We start from the raw sequence: 7,567 nt of genomic DNA, 5'->3' as shown, positions 1-7,567 counted from the left end.
CTCTCTGAGATGCAAATAGTGACATTATTTTTATGTGATGCAACACTTAATGTGTGTCCCTCTTAAGTCAACATTTATAACAGCACAAGACATCTTTTTTATTGTGTGCATCATCCCCAAAATGCAGGATTTTTCCACTTAAGTGGCACAGAATTTTATCAAAAAGCCTCCTCTCAGAGCAGTGATGTACAGCAAGAGAGTTCATGAACCATGCAAATATCCTGATAACAGCTGATTAAGTAAGATCTTGAGCACACAAAGCCCCTCCTCTCCTGTTAGGGAAGTTTTTAGCATGGAGGGAAGGACTGGAGACAGGAGGATAAAGGTCTGATCCTCTTTATCAGAATCTGGCCTGGGCAGTAGCATCTTAGACATGCTGTGGTCTCCTCTTTTGCTGGGTGTGATTTTACAACAGAAGTGCTTTTATTTCTCAGTTTGCTCCTGTCCATTTTGCCAGGCTCAGCCTTACAGCACCAGTGTGTGATAAACTGAGAAAATGATTCGATCTAGTTAAGAGAAAACAGTGTAAGGTCAATATGACCTGGAGAGAAAAGAAAAACAAGTCGTAAAACTTAATTGGGGCCCTACAAAGAGATAAAACAAGTTACCTCCCTTTTACCTTGTGTAGGATTTATACTGAGAGAATTTTGTTTAGTTAGCTAGATAATAGCACCTTTCTTAAAATTTATAACTTTGTATAGATAACAAGCGAACATCTGCTGAAAGTCTGATTTAACAATATATTATGGATGCTTATAGATAACATTCTTGTTAAGAAATATCTGTGGAATGTCTGACCTAACAATGTGTAATGTTTATACTCATGGACCTAACAATATATATGTATAATGAATATTCATGTAGTAGCTGGAAATAAATGTAGAACAAATGTCTTCTTTGGGTGTGACAGGCATTGGGAGTTGTTGAACCCCTTCCCTGATCACCCAGCGCTGAATTTGCTTTTATCATATAATAAAATTCTGATTGGAAATTGCCCGACTGGGTTTCTATTTCTCACAAGTGTGAATCAATAGGAACCAGGTATTCCTACACTGGTCTGTGAGCCCCAGCTATCAGTGACAGCCTAGCAAAACCATGCATGGCTGTCAGCATGGAAGTGGACTGAGTGAAGTCATTAGGACTTTCCTTGTGCCTAAAGTGAAGCACTTCACTGGCCCAGCATTTAGAGTGCTAAAAAGTGATGGGAAGGGATAGCATGGTGTTTGGTCCCATAAGGAAATGCATTTTATTTAACTTAATAGAAACCAAAAAGAAAGAATTACCTAACAAGGTTCGGTGGTTGAAAATGTCAGTGAAGCTGAAAGGGAAAGGAGAAGCCTTGTGATCTAGATCCCAATATAATCAGTCTCAGAAATCACACAATAGATGCTTTAGTAGACTTTGTAATTACGGAACTATCTCTTGTGATTTCCCTTGTGGTTTGCTCCCTCCATTTCCCAGAGAGAACGTAAGAAAGCAGCCAGTCATAACCATTGGTGGTGAAGCCATTCAGGGAAAACAGTCCCATACTAACCCTAGGCTGTTTGGTGTTCATTCAACCAAGCCAGCAGACAGACCCTGCAGATGGTCAGTGCATTCTGGCTTCTGTAAGCAAGCGAAATGCTTGCATCTCTCCTTCCTGGAGCACAGCCTGCCAGTCAGGAGGTCCATGTCCTTTCCTGCAAACTTCCAGTCCAAACTTGCTGGTCAAAGCAAGTGGAGTGCAGTCATTCAATCCTGCCAAGCATCACTAATGTTTGGGACAGCTACTAGTTGTGCTTCTCATCACAGGATGAGAAGGGAAAATGACTAAGAACACAGTAGCTATCCAATGCCAGGTGCAGCTGGACCTTCTGGTTTTGTCCCAGGCTCAGACTTGTTCTGAAAGCTGAACAAACATCTGACCATGTGTCTGGAGGGACCAAAGGACTTCACAGCAGCTGCTGCAGCAATTGACTTGCATTTATAGCTTCAGAAAATGAAGAAGTTAATTCAGACAAAATTCATAGAATCATAGAATAGTTTGCGTTGGAATGGACCTTAAAAATCTTCTAAATTGTCACTTAGCATTGTGAGAAATAGAAACCCAGTCGGGCAATTTCCAATCAGAATTTTATTATATGATAAAAGCAAATTCAGCGCTGGGTGATCAGGGAAGGGGTTCAACAACTCCCAATGCCTGTCACACCCAAAGAAGACATTTGTTCTACATTTATTTCCAGCTACTACATGAATATTCATTATACATAAGTATAAACATTACACATTGTTAGGTCCATGAGTATAAACATTACACATTGTTAGGTCAGACATTCCACAGATATTTCTTAACAAGAATGTTATCTATAAGCATCCATAATATATTGTTAAATCAGACTTTCAGCAGATGTTCGCTTGTTATCTATACAAAGTTATAAATTTTAAGAAAGGTGCTATTATCTAGCTAACTAAACAAAATTCTCTCAGTATAAATCCTACACAAGGTAAAAGGGAGGTAACTTGTTTTATCTCTTTGTAGGGCCCCAATTAAGTTTTACGACTTGTTTTTCTTTTCTCTCCAGGTCATATTGACCTTACACTGTTTTCTCTTAACTAGATCGAATCATTTTCTCAGTTTATCACAGCATTTTGAATTATTAGCCTGCAATGGACATCTCTAAGTTTTTGTCTGGAGATCTGAGACTGTATATTTCATCTCATGTTTGACATGTCCACAAAGTCTGCTACCAACACTGTATGTCCTTCTTGATTCAGAATCCTAGAACGATGAGCTCCTGTCCACAAGAAGAGCTTGGGTAACATCATTAGCCAGACACATCAACACTACCCTGTCTTGAACCCCCAGGGATTCGTAAACCATATTATGGAGTAGAGCCATAGCAGTGAGGATTGTCTGTCTGCCTCTGTATCCCCACCACAGAGCACTTGAGCTGCTTTAGCAAATAAAATTGAAATGTTGTCTCTGGAAAGCTGCAGGCATGGCCACAGATTGCATCTCTTGTGCTGGCTGCACTGTTATCAGATCATATGGTTATTTATTGTTATTGTGGTTTGATGTTAGTGGAGGTGTTGGCAGCTCTGCTCTGTCACTCAGAAGCCCAGTCGGCCCAAAACAGCACATTTCCCCACAGACTCAACCAGCCATAGGCAACTTATACTGGCCCTAAGTGGGTAGCACGCAGAAGGGGACACCTAACATGATGGAAAAGGCCAAACGCCAGGAACACCAATTTAAATGGCAGAAGCCAATGTCCTCTTCTTCAGTGTCTTTTCTGCAGGTCTCCTGGTGCACTACCCACACCGTCCAGCAGTGTGAGCCGCTAGGCACGTTTTCCTGAGGAGTGTGTTCAGCAGTCCTGAGGGGAGGAGTGTGGGTCCTTCAACATTTGCCTTGGTCCATGCTCTCCTCCTTCTCACTCCAAAGAGTTATGCTTTTTTTAAGCAACAAATTCTTCTACCTTGCTTCCCCCTGATCCCTTTGCCTTTCTGTAGTGCTCAGATACTTCTGTTGACACCAGAGTATGTAAACACCTCTTTTAAAACCTCTAATTCTATTCCTGTCTCCAGTGGGGTCTCTCTACAGAGGCTTTCTATCAGGTCCAAAGAGCACAGGGAACCACAGAGCACCACTGCTTAGGTGTTATGAGTAGGTACAGCCTTCCTTGCAGTTTGAGACCCCGGAGAATCGTTTCAGACATTCAGACCTCTGATACAGCCCTGTTCATTACAAAGATCTGGCTGAGGGGGTTCTCTGTGCATCTCTCCAGGTTGCCATCTTTCCCTCAGCCCCAGGAGTACTCCCTCAACTCCTTCACCGGACCACTTCCACAGTGCTTCTGTAGCTGCCTTTCCACTGTTTCCCTTCCTGCCAGCAGCTTGCAGCCATCCTCAGAAGCAAAACAAGAGCCGGTGGCACACCTGGGTACCTCCTCAGTCAGAAACTCCAGCAGATTGATGCTGTGTGTCTTGGCCTTGTTGGTGGCACCTTACTGCACATCAATTTCTGAGGCCACCATTACCAAAGGGAACTTAGTTGTTTCTCATGCATATGTGAAAGCACAGCTGGTGGGGAACTCACCAGCAGCAGTGACATTTGACCAAAGAAAGGCATTATTGGTCATTATTACTAATTGCTGTTATCTCAGCTTCCTCCATAAGGTGAAAGCTTGGCTAGATAATCTAGTGGAATGTGTCCTCTTAGAAAATAAAAATAATTTCTGTCTGATTCTCTAAGGACACAAATCTTACACAACAGTATTATGTATCCATCTGTCCGTCCATCCATCCATCCATCCATCCATCCATCCATCCATCTGTCCGTCCATCCATCCACCCCTCCCTCCACAGAGCATTCTACCCACCTTGGCAAAGGGATTCTATTTGAAAAATAAGCCAGTTGAATTAATGCCTCCCCAGAGAAAAAACCTGCTGTTATGTGTTCTGTTTGATCTGGGGCACATACCTTGGCAGTGAAACCCCAAAGCACATGCTGCTCCTGGCAGGCAATAGTGAAGGGACAGGCAGAAGGTAGCAGTACTGGGGGGACTTTGTGGTGACAGACAAGGTGACAGACACTCCTTTCCAGTGAATCTGGAAATAAGGACAAAACCATGTAGAAATTTGTAGAAGCTTTGCAAATTCTGCTGTTCTTGAAGCAAGACTCTTTTCCTTTTTTTTTCTTCTTTTTCTTCAGTCACCCAAGACCACTCACCTTGGCAGCACAGCCACTATTTGGAAATTTCCATATCTCTTCACATGAGACATCTTCTGTTGCACATCCCACAATGTCTGTGTGGAGGCTCCAGGCCCACCCATGGGGTTTGATTCTTGCACCAAACCCAGCTTGGTAAGTGGTTTCCTCCTTCTTCTTTTACCCAAGCAAACCCTTTGCCAGAGGTCAGCCACTGCCTCTTTACAGACATCCACACATTTTTTTTTCTTGTACTAGTTCCTAGAACAATTGCAGACTCCACTGACAGCTTCCAGATTTAGCTATTTATTTGCATAGTGCATTGGGCTTGATAGGGAATTTTTCTCACCGTGGCAGGAGCCTACAAGCTGAGTTTCACCCTGGCCATTCTGAAGGGATGCTTGCACTGCATCCTAGAAACTTGTCTTCTTCGGGGTCGGGATACTGCTGCTAGTGCCAACAGACGTCTATGGAGCTTCATGGATACCCAGAATGGCAGCATCAGGGAAGGCTGTGGCCAGACCACAGAGGTGTCTGCATCCACAGCAGATTACTTTGAGAGGAAAAGAGGTGAGAGAAGGAGTGATGAAGCCTGCGTGGGATGGCGGACAGCTGAGGGTGAGAAAAGTGGAACTGGGGCTCTGCACTGGCTAAAGACCCTGCCTGGTGCCTGCAACACAGGCATGCAACCCTTTGGGTGCTTTTGATGGTAGCAACGTGCAACACAGACACACAGGCTTGATGAGGCCTCGCTCTTAGCCCCCTTCCTACCTCTGAAAGGGCTGCCCCTTCCCCTGCAGGGTACTACATGCCTGTCTGTCTCCCTATGTGGAGGAACAGTGTCAGGATCTCCCAAGCAAGCAGTGAACTTCAGTGGAAGGAACAGCCTCACTTCCTGCCCGAGGCGAAAGGATTTCTAAAATATAATTCCCCAAAATGTGTGCCAAAAAGTTAATGAGCTTTGCTTCCCCACCACCCCTGCCAAGACATCTCCACCTCCTCGGTGTGCTTACATGGCAGCTGGTCTCACCACATCTCTGCTTGTCTGCACGTGGCCTTCCCTTGTGAGGTGCCCTTTGCCAGAGAACTAGGTGCTAGGCAGAGAGAAAATGTGAGAAAGGGCCTTGGGTTCACCAGAAGTTGTGCTGCCCTGGGCAGGAAGGACACCTAGAGCTGCTTTTGCTGCATTTCCCTGGTCTGGAAACACTCTGGGAGCCTGGGCAGAGCCAGTTTTGGGAGCTCCCTGAACAAGCCTTGGCAGGAGGCAGAGCCCAGGAGGTGCCAAGAGCAGTAATAAACCAAGGGGTTTAAAGCAGCACGGGTAAATCCAAGGACAGTGATATTAGGCCTCTGCCAGGGTCCGTGGTAGACTATTGGGTGGGACAGCAAGATACACATTCCTCTGTCTGCTTCCTTCTCAAAATGAAGAGCCTGGCTGTAAGGACCTGGACTGTCTCTCAGCCATCCCTTCCCCTCAGACCCCCTGGCAACAATGTGGTCCCCAGCAGGAGCAGGAAACCTGCAGTGTCATAGCCCAAGAGGTCAGAGCTTGATGGACAGATACAGGAGTCATCTGAGCCTGGGGAAGGCATGTGGACTCAAAGAAAACAACTAATCCTTCAAAAGGCTTGGGCAGTTTGGCTGCTGCTTATCCCCCAAAGGCAAGACATGAAAGGTCTCAAACAGGAGAAGATCCAAACTGCCTAGAGCTTCTTTTGCAAATGCTGCTGCTGTATTGAATCCCCACCAGAGCTCCCAGGGGCAATGTCCAGCCATGTTGCAGTTATTCTCAACTCATTTGGCTGAGGAAAACTGAGGCCATCTTACTCCCATGGAAGCAGGACTTTCCCTCTCTGCCTCAGGGCTTTGCTGGGATACAGACAGGGGAGCAGTGCCTCGGTATTCAATTAGAGAAACTATGCAGCTCTTCCTCCATCTGACCATCTGCCTGGAGGGCCCCAGAACTATTGGAAGCCCACAGCTAAGGCAAACATAGGAAATCCACTGAGAACAAAAGAAATACACCAAAGAGCACCTCCAGAGCTGAGTGTTTTTCCAGTTCCAAGCAAGCCAAATCTACTCTGGCATCTGGGTTTAGAGTTTTCCATCCCAGCCCTGTTTAAATGCAATTTTTGGGAGAATTAATGTAGTTAGTTATGAATAATCCTATTTCCTGGTACTCTGCTATGTTTGTGCCTCCTGAGGCTCTCTGGAAAAAGTAGGAGTTTTCTGGGGCACTGTCATCTGTAAGATAAACTGCAGAGAGGAGCATCCCTGAAAGGAGTAATCTTGGGAGCTAACAGGGACAGGACTGTTGTGGTGAGAAAGGAATCATCTGGAGCTGTCATTTGGTCTGATCCCTGCTCTTGTCCTTGCTGCACCTGGATCTAATGTTTTTAGAAAACACCACTCCTGTCCTGGGGGCACCAGGACTGCTGCTCCAGCCTGGAGGGGGAACCGCAGAAAAACAGGAGGTGACAATCCATCTGGGAAGGGAGAGAGGTTATTTGGAATGGATAAGCCCTGTCCTGTCTCCTTCCATCCTGGGGAGAAAGGGCAAGGCTGGATGAGACATGGCTCAGAGCTCCTGGCCAGAGCTCCTGGCCAGAGCTTTCTAGGAAGCCACAAGAGCTAAGTGTCCACAGGACCTCTGCCCAGAGCCACCAGTAGCACCCAACTAAATCTGTTCAGCCCCTTCTGCCCCACACCGAATATCTGTGTGCTACAGCCAGGTGTGTCTGCAGCCTTTCCTCCTCCACTTCCTCCCATTGGTCACTTCTATCCAGCTGTCTTTTACTATTTAGCATGTTGTTTTCTGCCCCATGTTTTTCCCCCCAAGTGCCCTACATGTTCCTCCTCTGGGCCATCCACCCCAGC

Source organism: Pipra filicauda, unplaced genomic scaffold (assembly GCF_003945595.2).
Source record: "Pipra filicauda isolate LSUMZ 115617 unplaced genomic scaffold, ASM394559v2 scaffold95_size2449627_pilon, whole genome shotgun sequence".
NCBI classification, from domain to species: Eukaryota; Metazoa; Chordata; class Aves; order Passeriformes; family Pipridae; genus Pipra; species Pipra filicauda.
The sequence above is the reverse complement of the archived record's forward strand: the minus strand, read 5'-3'. Positions refer to the sequence as shown.